Genomic DNA, 17,666 nt, shown 5'->3' with positions numbered 1-17,666 from the left:
ACCATCTGGGTCACTTGAAGTAACATAGCTGGACTCAAGAAACCATAAAAGAAGTTAAGCTTATATCATCATTATGATATACAATTTTGATAAGGCTCTAAACCTAAGCGGATTTGTCTCTTTTCATCTTGAACTTGAGTGGCCTCAAAGCAACAGCTGGTTCAAGTTCACACGAAATCCTCTATTTATGAAAAGTTCCTTGTGAAAGCGTAGCTTGGTAATACGATGGAGGGTCCTGAATGGAAAAACATCGTTTTTTACTAGTATTTCTTTTGTAGAAATTTAGAGGAAAGAATGAGTTAGCAAAGATCTTAAAAAGTTTTTTACGTTTACAAATGAAATTCTTTCTCTTTATCATTCTTTTAGTTACGATTTTTTATTCGACTTGTGTTTCTTTCTATTGAAGTTCGGAGAAAGAAAGAATGAGCAACTGAAATTGTAAAAAAAGGTTGTTTTGATAAATTTTGCCAATTTCATAAATTAATTTTTTGGTAAGAACTTCAAAATGAGATTTCTTTTTCGTGTTAAAATCAAATATTGTTGATCATGGTTGCAGTCAACAGCTATGGTCGACACATTTGATGAGATTTTGCAAGGATAGGTGCAACCTAGCAAAGAGCGAACCACTGCACATGACAATTGAGGTTTTAAAAGCAGAGCAAAATCACCTAGTGATAAAACTTTTTATTTGAAGCTAACTCAGGAATGGTAACTATTATTTCGATTAATCTTAATAGTAAAATTTTTTGGGACGACAAATTTACTCGAGTTTCATAAAAGAGCCTGAAACACCTCAAAATAGCTTTGAATCAAAAGAAAAAGCACGCTACTGGAATCATTATTGTCGAATATCTGATACAGGAGAATTACAGTCCCCCTTCATGAACAACAAGACAAATCACTTGTTTATATGGGAAGTACTTACCTTAGTTCTTAGTTCCTCCAGGGCCAGGAGTGGCACATGGGGCATCAACGAATCCTCACCAGACGTCCAGGAGCGGAGCAGCAGCCGTGGCGTACTCCCACTGTGGTTGCAACTACAGCTCAGCACTCCGCAGGTCTCGGTCGTACTGTTGTCGGAGGGTGTGTTTCGGTCGCCCTCTTTTTCGCCCACCCTCGGGTTGTCCCTCGTAGACATCATTCGGGAGACGTTCTCCTGACATTCGGAGGACATAACCAAGATAGGTCCATCTTCTCTGCTTCAAAACATCAGTGACTGGCGGTTGACCTGTTCGTCTGCCGACCACTACGTTCGTGACCCTGTCCTGCCACGAAATGTTAAAGATTCTTCTGAGGCAGGCATTTTCAAATGCTGCCTCAGTACTGATGAGTCATTTTTTTCTTTGCCACTAATGGGGTACTAGAACACTGTAAAGATTTGTTTCAGTGTCATTTGAAAGATAATTTTGATATTTACCCGCTTTTTATAGATTCATTTTGGTAACGCCATTATAATGTGCTATACGGCACTAAAAAAAGACAGTTTTGGTGCTACTTTTATAGTGAAAAGTCTGGAAATCATTGAAAGGTTACCATAATAATCTTCACAGATCAAACCCTTAACCTGAGTTTATCACTCCCCCCTTTGGCGCACTCACCCTTCCAGCCCCCTTATTAAGTTCCATATATCGTCTGCTGACTAGCAGAACTAGCGGGTTGCTACAACAGCGTAGAAGATATTTAATGGTTCATTTCAAAGCTTATGATAATGTCTACAAGCTTGTTTCTTAAATTTGTCTTGATAGAACCATCGTAAAGTGACATATGGCACCAAATATGGCAATTTTTTCACCACCTCCCCAGTAGAAATTCTGGAAAGCATAAAAGGACACTCTCATAATCTCCATAGTTCACAACCTTTGATAGAGGTTTTGAGCTCCGCATATTGAGAAAGAGGATAACGAGGGAAAGGTGAAAGCGGCAGCAAGTTCCCCACTTATTCATAAATCATTTGCTGGCTAGCAAGACTAGTAGGCTATTGTAACATCGTGTAGAGAAGTTTTATTGCTTAAATCGAAGCTCTTAATCATATCTTCGTGACTTTTGGAGTTGAACAGAATTGAACTACGCTTCTGGAGTTGAGGCGACTGGAAAGGACAAAAAGGGTACCATAACAATCGCCATGGTCCAAAACTCTTAATTGTAGGTATACAACTCCCTCTCTTGCATACCCCCTTCTCCTAGCCGCCGTACTCAGTGAAAAGTAAAACAAAACGTTCTGAAGAAAAACAACTGCCCGAAGAGATTTTAATTTCAATTCTGAATAATATCTGCTATTTCTGTTTATTCTAACACTAAAAGTTAATAACGAATTTTTTTGAAAATTTCAAAACAAGCTTGAAACGTATTCATTTTTTTATTCATAGTATTTGTCCAGGACTATATTAGCATCAAACATCCTAGAAAGCTGTCTAAAAGCTAATTTGAAAGCTAATGCTTGTATTCTATGCGTAGTGTAATTTTGCCTTGGCAACGCCATCGTGATATGGCAAATGGCCCCAAAAATGAAACTTTTTGTGTTGTGTACGAGTGAAATCCCCATGACCAAAAATCCTTTAACCTGATACTTAAATCTCCCCATTGAATGCTCACTCTCCCAGTCCCCTTAGTAAGAGCAATTGTAAAAAACCGAATTTTGAAAAAAACTGCCTAGTGAGAAAATGTATTCACTCAAATTCAAATCTTATTCAGGAATAATGATAAATACTAATTGTGTTTATCCTGACAATAACAAATTATTATAAAACACACTTCCGGGGATTTTGAAAAAGAGTTTGTCTATGTCTATTTTTTTATTTATTTTTTCTCCTGTTTTAGCGGGGACTGGGACGTCGTAGAAGCATCTGAATTGTGTAACCAAGCGAAGTTTTCGTAATTATGATTTTCCCCCACCCCGTCAAAGCGTTTATGAATGAGTCACTAGTTCTATACTACAGGCAACAACATTGCCTCTCATCAACTATTTAATCTTGTGTTGCTTCATTATTAGTTTTTGAATATCACGCCATAAGTTCTCCTCCAATTTTCTCCAATAATACGTCAATTTTCAAGAAAAACCCTTTAAAAATTTTAGCTAACAGTTTTTGTTTGCTCAGGGAAACGCAAATGGAGGCAAATGGTTGCTAATAATTTTTACTACGGCGGTGGAAAAATGGCTATAATATGTAGTACTGTATTTAGATAACTTAGGTAATTGAGTATTGCACCAACAGCATACTGAAAAATATGGCAGTTTATCAAACAGTTCGTGGTAACGAACTGTAAGTAAAGAGTGACCCGGCTCAATAGCAACCGAAACTCTAAAAACCGGAATTTTGATACCAATAGATACGTCAATAGAATCAGATTTGTATGCTGATTTCAGATATATAAGTTTCATTAAGTTTAAAGTTACGCTCCTGAGAAAATTTGCCTTTTTTTCGAAAAAAGGGGTAAACCATCCCTAAAAGTCATAAAACTCTACTGAAAATCACACCATCAGATTCAGCGTATTAGAGAACCCTACTATAGAAGTTTCTGCAAAAAATGTGGAAGTTTGTATTTTTGCCAGAAGAAAAGATCACGGATGCGTGCTTTTTTTTTTTTTTTTAAGGGGTGATCGTATCGATCCAGTAGTCCTAGGATATCGTTAGAGGGCTCATCCGAACGGAAATTAAAAGCTCTTTTGCCCTTTTTACGTAACAAATAAAATTGGAGGGCAGCCTTGCCCCCTCCCAAGTTCATTTTTTTCCCAAAGTCACCAACTCAAAATTTTGAGATAGTCATTTTGTTCAGCATAGGCGAAAATCTAATAAATATGTCTTTGAGGATGACTTAATCCCCCACAGTTCCCGGGGGAAGGGCTGCAAGTTATGAACTTTGCCCATTGTTTACATATAGTATTGGTTAATGGGAAGTATACAGACGTTTCAGGAGGTTTCTTTTCTGATGGGTGGGTGGAGTGGGGGGTCAGAGAAGGGAGTTACGGGGGAGGATCTTTCCATAGAGGATGTTTCCTTGGGGGGAGGGACATTTATATGAAGGGGTTGCCGGATTTCCCAGCATTATTTAAAAAACGATCAGAAATTAAATAAAAAATATAAGTTTTTTCAACTGAAAGTAAGGAGCAACATTAAAACTCAAAACGAACAGAAATTATTACGTATATAAGGGGGTTTTCCCCCTAGTCAATACCTCGCCCTTTACGCTAAAGTTTTTTTTAGTACTTTCAAAAGAGCTATCTATTCTAATTAACCGGCCTTTGTGATTCAGGGGCTTCTGATTCGAACAAAATTCGAACTTTAGCGTAAAGAAGGAGGTATTCACTAGGGGGCAAACTCCCTAATACACGCAAGAAAAACATACGAATATAGAAGTTTGTTACGTAAGTTAATTCGTAAGTTACGAAATTGCGAGAAAGACATTTAGCCAAAAAAAGTAAAATTAAAATGCAAATTTCATTTTAATTATTCATGTGCGGTGAGCCAAAATCAAAGCTGCATTAATTCAAAAACATTCAGAAATTAAATAGAAAAACAAGTTTTTTTAACCGAAAGTAAGGAGCGACATTAAAACTTAAAACGAAGAGAAATTATTCCGTAAGTGAAAGGGGTTGTCTCCTCCTCAACGCCTCGCTCTTTACGCTAACGTTCGACTCTGTCACACAGCTTTATTTTTTAAAACAATAAAAAACTTTCATTTACGGAATAATTTCTGTTCGTTTTAAGTTTTAATGTCGCTCCTTATTATCAGTTCGAAAAACTTGTTTTTTTATTTAATTTTACCCTTAAGATCCAGCTTTCTCAACATAGCAATGTAAGCTCGTATATTTGAGTAAGATTGGGGAGAAGGGGCGGGGAGTTTAAAACAGTGAAAATCAAAGTTGCTATTTCGAAATTGGTACTTGTCAGTTATCCCGACCATACTCAAGAAGTGAAGTTAAGTTAATCATAATGAAATATACCAAAATGTGATGAAAATATAATATTTTAGAAACAAATTATGGAAACTACAATAGAGAATTACGGAAATCAGGCCGCCCATAATGCATTATATCAAATACCTAACCTAACCAACTCTATATATTAGATATTCAATTAAAATATACGCTTTTATCGCATAGTAGTTTATATCACTGAGAGTGAGCTAATTATTTCCGAATCCAGACAGATAAACTGGTTTTACTCAGATCAAGAACTTGAGTATGGTCGGGATAACTGACAAGTATTTCAAAATTAACAAAACCTAAGGTAAAATTGTGTAATAATAATAATATTTTTGGTGGTTTGGAATGAGTCCTAAGAGCATCTCACTCGTACTTGCTTGTAGGAAAGCTTAGCTTTTCCCAGAAAGAAAAAATAAAACTGGCCGCAGAAGCGACGACAAATCGTTCCTATTCTGGCAACCAGCCTTTAAAAGTAGCATATATTTTATCAAATCATGAATGAACATGAGATACCCCATTGGGAGCATTTTGGACTTCACCTTTGAGACAACAGTTGCATACCTGCATTTGATACGAGTGTAAGTTATTTTTCTCGTGTTTAAACTGTGAAAATGTGCAAATCCTGATCATTCTTTCTTTCCGAGTGTTAACAGCTAAGTAGGGGGTAAACACATTATGAGATAAAAGTGCTTTTGTCTGTGCACACTCGTTATTATTATTCGTCAAATATGCGGATTCTTTCATCTCCTGCCATGCCAAATCTCTGAGATAATTTCGTATCTTTGGAAGCAAAATTTTGACATATTACGATTTTACGTCTTGAATGCTGTAAATAACCAAAGATACATACATAAGGGACAGCTTAATGTCTATTGTTGGTATACACAATTCTATGCATTAAATTCTACCTTCTCTGCGCCAAAAACTAGTTCATATGCCTCCTAGTCGGCCTCACTTTTCATGTTCGTCTTTACATGTATTCAGAATGTATACAGGCAACCTTTTTTTCATGTTTTCTGGACTAAACACAATAATACCAAAAGTTTAGTACGATTCAGTTCCCCATTCAACATAGTTTCTAAATGTAATGGTCACTGCTTTGAAGATTGCGTCCCGGCCCTCTCGCCTCTAATGGGGCCGGACATAACTCTATGTCCGGCCCCATTTTGTGGTATTTTGTTGTTCTTTTTGTGCTTATTTCTCTTCAATAGAAATCCTATAATGCTAAGTAATGCCAATTTGAAAAAAAAAACAAAAGAAAACTTTTGTATATATCCAAGGGATATATTTGACCCTATCTGGGGGCTGGAACCCAATTGTAAGATTAGTGACCATCTTACTTGGAAACATCATTAAATATGATACCCCGTTCCCTCTGTTTTATTATTGTGATTAGTTCAGAAAAGAGCATGCAGAAGAGTGTGCTCTTCATATATGCCGTATATGCATATATGAGTTGTATACTTATATATGCAAATAAACCTGGTGCTTGCTTTGTTTCGATTGTCGCTGCCGCACGCACTTTAGTGTGAACCTTGCTCCATTTTCTTGACAATTGTCTAACAAACAAGATCAGGTTTGATATATTTTATGATTAATTTTAAACAACTTTTTCCAAAATAAAAATTTTTCAAAAGAAAAGTAAAGAGCTACATCGTACAAAAGATGAGCAGGAATAAAGTGAAATGATTTGCATTTTTCTGGGAAAATCCTTATTTCGAGCTGGGTGTTTCTATTTCTCATAATGCCAAAAAAGAATCACCATCATGACGGAGGTTGCTGAAAAAAAAGAATGAGTGTGACAGTTTCAGATATATACTGGGATTCATTCCTGAACGTCTTAATAATATTGGATTTATGAAAGTTGAAAAAAAAAATTTATAATGTATTTTGCTTTCAGTAACGTGCAAATTATATTCTTGTCTTTAGAAAGCACGGGGGCACCATTCCTACTCCTTTTAGTTTCTGCTCGTTTGAGTTTGGCTCGGTTATTTAGTGTAATTTCTGTTCGTTTTGGGTTTCATTTATTTATTGAATGTAATTTGTGTTGGTTTTAAGCTTAGAAATTATTTAACTTTATTCCTGCCTATCTTTGGTTTAATGTAGCTCTTTACTTTTCTTTGAAAAACTTTATTTTTGGAAAAAGTATTTTTGAATTAGTTTCTGTTCGTTTCTTATCGATATAGTATTTTTCACTGATAAAAAAGAACATTCTAAATCTTTTCAGTTTTTCTTTATAAGAATCCATATTTTAACTTACTATTTATATGTTGACACAACTTTTCAATAGTATACGCCCTTTTGAAAATCTACACACGCCAAGTGTCTTTTGATATTGTTTTATACCACCTCAACTTCCTCTGGAAAATAAAACTTAATACCCTATTCTGTTCCTAAGCCATTGTATTTGTATCTATGTTATTTCGGCAACCTGGATGCATTTATACCTTTTTGATTTAGTTCACTAGTAAGAGCAGAAGTAGTAATAGGTAGTAGCCCTGAAAGTTTCAACTTAACACCCTCAGTCTTTCTTGAGATATTGATGAGACGTTTTATTGACAACCAGGATACACATAGTGGCTTTTAATTCAGTTTTAAAGGAATTTAAACTTTCATTGAAAGCTTCTACTTTATATCCTATTCTAGTCTTAAGAAATCCCGCCTGGATATCTTGATGACCTGGTGTGTTTTGAAAACCGGGATGCATATAGGCTATTTTTATTTAGTTCAATAGTAGGAGTGCTGGTAGTTTTATTTAGTGTTGGGCGATAATTTGATTAAACGATATATCGATATTTTTCCTTTCGATATTTGATGATCGATATATCGATTTCGACATTTCTGATCAGTTTTTTTGCTCAGATTAACTTTAGGTTTGGGCAAAACTCAGTGACAAAATTTGTAATTAAAGAGTATTTTGCACAATTTGTTTCCAAATTTTGAATAAAAATACAAAAAAACTTCTACTACATGAACGAATACTAAAAAAAAACATGATTTGGAATTACTCGGGCTCAGTGTAAAAAAATTAGCTACTGGCTAATTTTGGCTGTTCAAATCAGCAACATATCAATATTTTTCCCTGAGAATTGGTTCAGCCTTTCAGTGATTAAATTAAAAATCATTCTCTTTTTAACTGAAAGTAAGGAGCAACACTAAAACTTAAAAGAACAGAAATTGTTCCATATATGAGGGGATAACCCCTCCTCAATACCTTGCTATTCACGCCAAAGTATCTTTTTGTATTTTAACAATGTCCTCAATCTAATAAGACAGCACTTGTGTTTCAGGAGTTGTTCTTAAATAATTCCAACAAAACGTTAAACTTAGCGTAAAGAGCGAGGTGTAGAGGAGGGGGATTTTCCCTCATATACGGTATAATTTCTGTTCGTTTTAAGTTTTAATTAAATAAAAAAAAACAAGTTTTTTTTAACTGAAAGTAAGGAACGACGTTAAAACTTAAAACGAACAGAAATTATTCCGTATACGAAGGCTACTGCCCCCGCCTCAACGCCTCGCTCTTTACGCTAAAGTTTTTCATTGTTTAAAAAAAATAGAGTTGTGAGAAAGTCGTAACTTTTGATAGGTAGGACTAAACTTGATGAAACTTTTATATTTGAAATCAGCATTAAAATCTGGTTCTTTTGATGTATCTATTGGTATCAAAATTCCGTTTTCTACAGTTTGGCTACCATTGAGCCGGGTCGCTCCTTACTTACAGTTCGTTACCACGAACTGTTTGATATGATCCTTACTCTTAGTTGAAAAGACTAGTTTTCTATTTAATTTCTGTTTGTTTCTAAAATAATGCCAGAAAATCCACCTTTTCGCTCCATAGGAAATCCAACCGAGAAAATTCCTCCTTGGAAAGTTCCTTCCACGTAACATCTCCCATCCCCAGATAATTCAATCCCTGCTGCAAATTTCCGCTAAAAAACTTCTTGCGGACAATTCCGCCTGGAAAATTATTTTAAAGCCTACTTTCGTTTGAAAATATACTTGTTTTTTTTTAGTTTCTAATCGTTTTTCAAATCATGCCGTAAGTCCTCCCTTCGTGGAAAATTTTCCTCGAAATTCTCCCCTTCCAATGTCTCAACGATAAGTATTTCCCACGTTAAATTCCTCAAATAGAGAATCTCTCCTGTAAAAAACCCACCAACGGAAAAATCCGCCTGACAATCTCAACTCCTTTGAAAAGGAGTTGGATCCCGGAATTTCTCCACAAGCAAAATTGAATTGGCAAAGAGAAAGTAAATCAAATAAAGAGAATTTTGTATTCTGGTAAATTCCCCCTGTAAGTTCTGGTAAGTTTTTCCCCAGAAGCTTCCCTTGCCACGGAAAATTCTTCCCTTGCAAAATCCCCCCGCAGAAAATTCCCCATCCCTCACATAAAATTCACTTTCTCCTGAAAATGTCTGTTTATTTTCCAATAACAAATGCTATATGTAAATACTAGACAAATTTCATAACTTACAACCCTTTTCTCCGAGGACTTTCAGGGTCGTGTCATCCACAGAGACATGATACTAGATCTTTCAACTATGCTGATCAAAATGAGTATCTCAAAATTTTGACCGGATGACTTTGGGAAAAAAGCAGCATGGGAGCTAGGAGCATGGCAAAAAGGGAATTAGGACTCTAATTTCAGTTCGAACGAGCCCTCTCTCCATCTTATCTAACCATTGATTCGATGCGATCGCCCTGGAAAAGAAAAAAAAAACACACACACACACAGTAACAAAGAAAACAACAAAAAGAACAAATAAACACGCATCCGTGATCTTTCTTCTGGCAAAAAGTAGAAAATTTCACATTTTTCCAGAACGAAGGTAGACAACCTTACATTATGGTTCTCTGATACGCAAAATCTGATCGTGTGATTTTTATTAAGATGCATTGAATTTTTAGGGGCGTTCCCACCCTTTCTAAAAAAAAATATACAAATTTTCTCAGGCTCGAATGTCGGCTGCTATTTGGCCGAGTTGCTCCTTACTTACAGTTTGTCACCAAAGACTATTTGATTATTAACTAATCAGGCTTGAAATCCACTCTCAGAAACGATATTGGTGGCAGGCATGGATATTAATTTTATGACAACTTCGTATAGGTATTTCTTAGACCCATATTATAGGACTTCCATGACTTGAGTGCAACAGTTTTTCTTGGAACTAAAGACTTTCTACTGAAAATCTAGAGAGCCATGACACAGCTGCTGACAAAGCTTGCCTGGCATTGACTACTGAAGCTTGGTCTTGTGATCCTCACAAACTGGTTTGATTCTGTAGTGGCTGAATCACATCGATTTTCACGGCACATGATCTACTGATACAGATTTCAGAAAGGCCCAGTCCAGTTCTTTTGCTATTTACTCTCAACTTGGAGAAGATTGACAGGGGTAATATACAATTTCTAGAAGCGTAGATTGAGGTATGTGGCAATTTTGACGAGTGTGATCTGAACAAGGCCTATAAGCATGGGAGGTATTCTATCTAGCCAAGCCTTTTGGAAGTTCTCAGCAGCACTCGAGAGCCCACCCTCACTAAACACAGTTTCGGAATGGGCTATGCCTTCTTATAGATACAGCTGTGCATGTTTTCTATCAGCATATATGAGTCAGTATATTGAATAGATTATTCTTCTTCTTTGCCATTTGCGAAACAATTTTCTATGTTGGATCTTTTTTGCTGGATATTCACCGGTAGATACAAGAAAAATCCGAAATTAAATCTTTTTCGATATCGATATTTACGTTTCGATACCGATATCTGATGCGATACATCGATATATCTATATCGATATCCAATATCGCCCAACACTAGCAGTAGTAGTAGTAGTAGTAGTAGTAGTAGTCTCAATAGGAACAAAATGGGAAGTGATATTGTTAGACCTGGAGGTTTCAGTTTAATACCCTAAGCCGTTGCTGGTTCATTACCAATACACCCCTTTAGTAACCCACATGTACATAGTGTATTTTAAACACCACACTCACCGTTCCCTGAAAGTTTAACTAATACCCTTAGCATTAGCCAATAGAAAATTCGTGAACGAGTTTGTGTTTCAAGATCTTAAATGAAAACAGAACTTTCGAAATGGGAGGGTAATTTCCAAAAGATAGAATTGTGGGTATCTCCACAAAGGATGTAAGCACCATCATCAAATTTGAATTAGAAATCCACTCATTGTCTGCGACTTGAACGTTCGCTTTACTGAAAACTGCAGGCATTCTTGACACTAGTTCTTTGGTACTAATATTACGAGGAGTATATTTCGCCTTTTGGTCATATCAAGTTTGGATAGTGGGTAATAACATTATTGGTAGTTTTAAGCCAGGCACAATTTATCTGCAACTAAAACACTAAGCCTGGAAAACTAACCTCATTTGATTTGCTGGAAAAGAGGCGTGACTTTTTAAGCATCGATTTTGACGACATCAATATTGAAGTCTTAACATTGGGTATTGATCGATATATCAATATCAAATTTCGCCCAACACTAGGATATAGGAGCATTTCCTTTTTTTTCCTTTTTTTTCGCCCGACACTACGACAAGTTTGCACTATAGTAATAGTGGTAAAAGTAGTGATTTTTTTTCTGACAGCTTATATTGTTTTTTCCTCAGAACATCGACGAATTCTATATTCTGGAGAATTTGCATCTACACTGTAAATAAGAGTATCTGTCATAGACCTTATCAAAGTCTGGTATCATCAAATATTTAGACACCCTTATATCTAGTGACATTTTGTTTGTTTTAAGTTTTAAATTCGCTCTTTAGCTTCATATGAAAAGGCTTAGTCTGAAAAGGCTTAGTCTTTTAAATTTGATTCTCTAAAACAGAAAAAAGAGGGAAAGGAATAGTGAATCTCATTGCTATAAAGCACTGAGAAACAGTGCTAAGGTTCAATGCCAAAATAAAAGGAAAGCATCCGGCTTAGGTCTACGAAACCTTAATAAATACGCTATAAAGCACTGGTTATTGGGCCAAAATCACTAGTATTAGATCCATGAAACTGCTAAGCTTAGGTTCTAAAAGCGGGACCATTGGGAGCTAATGATACCAAAAATTGACAGCGACAAGACAATGAACGTAAACAATGGTGCTGTGAAAAAAAAAATCTGTTGCACTTTAACAGCAGGGACGAAAAACTTTTTGTTATTGTGTTATGAAGCATGGTTAATTAACAACGCTACTAATTAGTCAAGCAGTAACAAAAAATAGAGACATAAATTGATAGAGAAATGCCAATTTAGAAGAGGGGTTTTAAAATTTTCCTGTAAAGGTGTATATTCATAATCTATTATTATTGAGTTTTCGAATTTACCCAAGCTTTCTCAGTAAACATAAACAATTTCATTCCACTATTGATTTCCAGCATCGCCATCTTTAATATTACATTGACTATTTTAATTCTCCTGGGTCTTTCTCTGTGTCCTGATTAATAATAATTGTAGCAATAAAAAAACACAAAAAACACGAGGTCTGACATGTTTTTGGAATTTACTTTAGCTTATGTGTGTGTTTGTGGGGGTGGGGGGGGGTGAGGGTGGAGGAGTGGGCTGGATATGCTTTCCAAAAAAAATGCGAACTATATATAAAATGAATGAAATTATTAGCGAAATCCTGAGTATGAGAACTCCGTGGCTGGGAAATGGACGAGGCACAGACCCAAGCTAGTTCTTCCGTATGTGCTTGACTAAAAGGGGGGGGAGTGATATTTTGGTCTAAGGAAATTTTTAAAAGAGAAAATTGCAACCGGAGAAGATTTTGGCTATCCTTTTTAATTCATTCCGGTAATCATAAAATAGATATCACTTCTTTTTTTTTCCCTTACTGTCTAGCCACCTATTCCAGATAATGCTTATTAAACAATTCAAAAGGCACTTCACACAAATTTACAACATAAAGCATTGTTCTTCACGTTAAAATATAACTTGCCCTCGGATGAAAAACAAAACATATGTCGGAACGTATACTATTTTAAAACATCGTACTTTTCAGTTTCAATTCTGAAAAAGACAATGGAAAGTAAGTTACCTATAATTAAAAATACGCTATTTTTTACACGTTGTATCTTTCAAGTTACATTTTAGCGCAAGGAGCAGGGAAAAAGGGGAGGGGGTGACAGATAACTTTTAAAACAGTTCGGTTTGTTTTCAATGCTAACGAATCTCTTTTGGGTACGTATATGATAAACGCCCTACCACTCAAGTTGTCAAACTGTTCGTGGTAACGAACTGTAAGTCAGGAGCGGCCCGGCTCAATAGTAACTGAAACTCTAAAAAACGAAATTTTGCTATCAATGGATACATCAAAAGAATCAGATTTTTATGCTGATTTCAATGAGCATAAAAATAGTATAAAAATCACACCATCAGATTCAGATAGGTTTCAAGCTCCTATTAAAAAAAATGTGGAATTTTTTATTTTTTGCCAGAAGAAAGATCACGGATACGTGTTTATTTGTTTTTTTTCCCAGGGGTGATCGTATCGACCTAATGGTCCTAGAATATCGTGGGAGGGCTCATTCGAACGACAATTAAAAGTTCTAGTGGCTTTTTAAGTGACCAAAAAAATGGAGGGCAACTAGGGAACCTCCCACGCTAATTTTTTCCCAAAGTCACCGGATCAAAATTTTGAGATAGGCATTTTGTTCAGCATTGTCGAAAAATATAATAACTATATCTTTGAGGATAACTTAATCCCCCAGAGTCCCCTGGGGAAGGGCTGTAAGGAACTTTGCCCAATGTTTACATATGTTGTTGGTTATTTGGAAGTATATAGACGTTTTCAGGGGGGATTTTTTCTGGTAGTGGAGTGGAATCGGGGGTTACATGGGGGATTTTTTTATGGAGGAAGTTTTCATGGGGGAAGGGACATTGCTATGAAGGGGGCGCCGGATTTCCCAGCATTATTAAAAAAAGCGATCAGAAATTAAATAAAAAAAAAGTTTTCAACTGAAAAACTTTTCAACTGAAAAGCTTTTCAACTGAAAACTTTTCAGCATCAAAACTTAAAACGAACAGTATTTATTAGGTATATAATAGGGTTCACACCCTAATCAATATCTCGCTCTTTACGCTAAAGTTTTTTTTAGTACTTTCATAAAAGCTATTTATTCTAATTAACGGCCTTAGTGAATAAGGGGTCATTTTTAAATTATTGGAAAAAAAAATTCAAAATTTAGCCTAAAGAGCGAGGTATTGACTAGTGGACGAACCTCCTAATATACTTAATAAAAATATACGAATATAGAAGTTCGTTACATATGTTAATTCGTAAGCTACGTATATTTATTACTAATAAAAACGTTGGTAAATAAAATTAAAAGATCTAGTGTCCTTTTAAGTAACCAAAAAATTGGAGGGCGATTAGAACCCTCCTCCACCCCTTTTTTCGCAAAATCGTCAGATCAAAATGTCGATAAAGCCATTTAGCCAAAAAAAGAAAAATTAATATACAAATTTTGTTTTAATTATTCATGTACGGTGAGCCAAAATGGAAACCTGCATTAATTAAAAAGTCCAGAAATTAAATAAAAAAACAATTTTTTTCAAACTGGAAGTAAGGAGCGACATTAAAATAACTTAAAAACTAACAAAAATTATTCCGTATATGAAAGCTGCCCCCTCCTCAACGCCTCGCTCTTTACGCTAAAGTTTTTATTGTTTTAAAAAATAGACTTGTGAGAAAAAGTCAAACTTTGGCGTAAAGAGCGAGGCGCTGAGGGGGGACAGCCCCTTTTATTTACGGAATAATTTTTGTTCGTTCTAAGTTTTAATGTTGCTCTTTTTTTTTGTTTAATTCATTCATAGACGCGTTATAGAACCGGTAGCGTGAAACAAGAGAAAGAGAAGTGACAGAATAAATGGAAAATATATGATTTGGACTATATATTTGCACATTAGGGGGGGGGGGAGTACAGCCAGAATAATTGTACCTAGCACATTAAACATGCAGACCCGCTATACTTTACTAACACCCCCCCTAATATGCAAATATAATCCAAAATTTCTTTCTACAGTATTATATTTTTATTTTACTTTGGTATATCAAACAGTTCGTGGTAACGAATTGTAAGTAAGGAGCGACCCGGCTCAATGGTAACCAAAACTCTAGAAAACGTGTTTTTGATACCAATAGATAAATGAAAAGAATCAGATTTCAATGCTGATTTCAAATATATAACTTTCATCAAGTTTAGTCCTACCCATCAAAAGTTACGTGCCTGAGAAAATTTGGCTAATTTCGAAAAAAGGGGCAAAGACCCCCTAAAAGCTATATAACCTTGATGAAAATCGCACCATCATATTCAGCGTATCAGAGAACCCTACTGTACAGATTTCTAGCTCCTATCTACAAAAATGTGGAATTTTGCATTTTTTGCCAGAAGAAAGATCACGGATGCGTGTTTATTTATTTTTTTTTTGTTTTTGTTTTCCCAGGGGTGATCGTATCGACCCAGTGGTCCTAGAATATCGTGGGAGGACTCATTGGATCGGAAATTAAAAGTTCTAGCTCCATTTTTAAGTTACCAACGAAATGGAGGGCAACTAGGCCCCCTCCCACGCTCATTTTTTCCCAAAGTTACCTGATCAAAATTTTGAGATAGCCATTTTGTTCAGCATGGTTGAAAATATGATAAATATGTCCTTTAGGATGACTTAATCCCCCGAAGTCCCCGGGGGGAGGGCTGAAAGTTATGAACTTTGCCCAATGTTAACATATAGTATTGGTTATTAGGAAGTCTACAGAAGTTTTCAGGGGGGATTTTTTCTGGTAGTAGGGGGGTGGGTGGGTCGGGGGTTATGTGGGAGGATCTTTCCATGAAAGAAGTTTTCATTGGGGAAGGGACATTGCTATGAAGGGGGCGTCGGATTTCCCCGCATTATTTAAAAAAAAAGATCAGAAATTAACTATAAAAAAACAAGTTTTACAACTGAAAATAAGGAGTAACATCAAAGCTTAAAACGAACAGAAAATATTACGTGTATGATTGGGTTCACCCCCTAGTCAGTACCTCGCTCTTTAAGCCAAATATTTTTTAGTACTGTCATAAGAGCTATTTATTCTACATAACGGCCTTTGTGATTAAGGGGTTATTTTTAAAGAATTGGAACAAAATTCGAACTTTAGCTTAAAGAGCGAGGTATTGACTAGTAGGCGAGCCCCCTAATATACGTATTAAAAATATATGAATATAGAATTTCGTTACGTAAGTTAATTTGTAAGTATACATATATTTATTACTAATAAAAACGTTCGCAAATAAAATTAAACAAGTTTCGAGAAAGTCATTTAACCAAATAAAAGTAAAATTAATATGCAAATTTTGTTTTAATTATTCATGTACGGTGAGCCAAAATAAAAACCTGCATCAATTCAAAAACGTTCAAAGATTAAATTAAAAATAAAACAAGTTTTTTTAACTGAAAGTGAGGAACGACGTTAAAATTTAAAACGAACAGAAATTATTCCGTATATGAAAGGGGCTGTCCCCTCCTCAATGCCTCGCTCTTTACGCTGAAGTTTGACTTCCTCACAACTCTTATTTTTTTAAACAATAAAAAACTTTAGCGTAAAGAGCAAGGCGTTGAGGAGGGGACAACCCCTTTTATATACGGAATAATTTCTGTTCGTTTTAAGTTTTAACGTCGTTCCTTACTTTCAGTTAAAAAAAACTTGTTTTTTTTATTTATATTGTTAGGATTGAGCGTCAGAGAAACATATTAGTGCGTGCACCGGAAGGGGCGACAGATTTGACCTGTGCATCCCCTGCTTCTTGTTTACCGAGGTCTCAATTTTCGGGGTTAATTCAGAATCTCTAAGAATTTTATATGTGTAGTTACTATTGGTTTTAAGTTTTCCCCACTCTCCTATGAAATAAATTACGTATGTACCTCCAGTATTTATTATCTATTTTATAAAAAGAAAATATAAAATTTAAATGTGTTAATATTACCAAAAGGCATACGCTGTAACCTGTTTGCTGATCCCTGTAAAGCCTTTTACTAAGGTATTCTCATAGAGTCAGCAGGAAACTTTATTTTGGGGCCCAACTATTGGGATTCTTGTGTGTTCATATTTTTCAAAAAATTTCCACAGTGGGACGGGAGATGAACCAACTTTTAAATGAATACCCAGCTCTCAATCCCTAGTGCAACTGCATTTAAAATTTCATTTCACTATCGTTTTTTTTTATTTTACCTGCTATAGCTTTAATTTTTTCGTCCCAAGGGTGGGGGAGGGGGAGGACTGGCAGCTATCTCGGAACAAATATATGCTGTCTACTCTATTTTCTCCAGTAGATTTGAACTTTCATTTTACTGTTTTCTCCTTATAATCAACAAGTTCAAAAATCTTTAAATACACACTGTGTTGGCTACTAAAAATAATTATCGAAATAATGGTTACCTGTTGGTTTTTGTTTTAGAACATTTCTGTTGCGATAATAGCCTCATTTTTGTAATTAAATAAAAAAAAACAAGTTTTTTTTAACTGAAAGTAAGGAGCGACATTAAAACTTAAAACGAACAGAAATTATTCCATATATGAAAGGGGCTGTCCCCTCCTCAACGCCTCGCTCTTTACGCTTAAGCCTTTTATTGTTTCAAAAACTAAAGTTGTGTGACAAAGTCAAACTTTAGCGTAAAGAGCGAGGCGTTGAGGAGGGGATAGCCCCTTTCACATACGGAATAATTTCTGTTCGTTTTAAGTTTTAATGTCGCTCCTTACTTTCAGTTA

General features: G+C 35.5%; 1 protein-coding gene across 1 annotated transcript in view; it reads left to right on the top strand.

The window, feature by feature from the left end:
- The first annotated feature begins 5,459 nt into the window (after positions 1 to 5,459).
- Positions 5,460 to 17,666, top strand: part of LOC148956205 (putative imidazolonepropionase) — a 124,113-nt gene continuing 111,906 nt past the window's right edge. The window contains exon 1 of the mRNA XM_089094495.1: positions 5,460 to 5,502. The gene's annotated coding sequence lies outside the window, so the exon portion shown is untranslated. The remainder of the gene's footprint in view (positions 5,503 to 17,666) is intronic.

Source organism: Artemia sp. Qi Xiang Cuo, chromosome 1 (assembly GCF_049724085.1).
Source record: "Artemia sp. Qi Xiang Cuo chromosome 1, ASM4972408v1, whole genome shotgun sequence".
Classification (NCBI taxonomy): Eukaryota; Metazoa; Arthropoda; class Branchiopoda; order Anostraca; family Artemiidae; genus Artemia; species Artemia sp. Qi Xiang Cuo.
The sequence above is the reverse complement of the archived record's forward strand: the minus strand, read 5'-3'. Positions and strand labels throughout refer to the sequence as shown.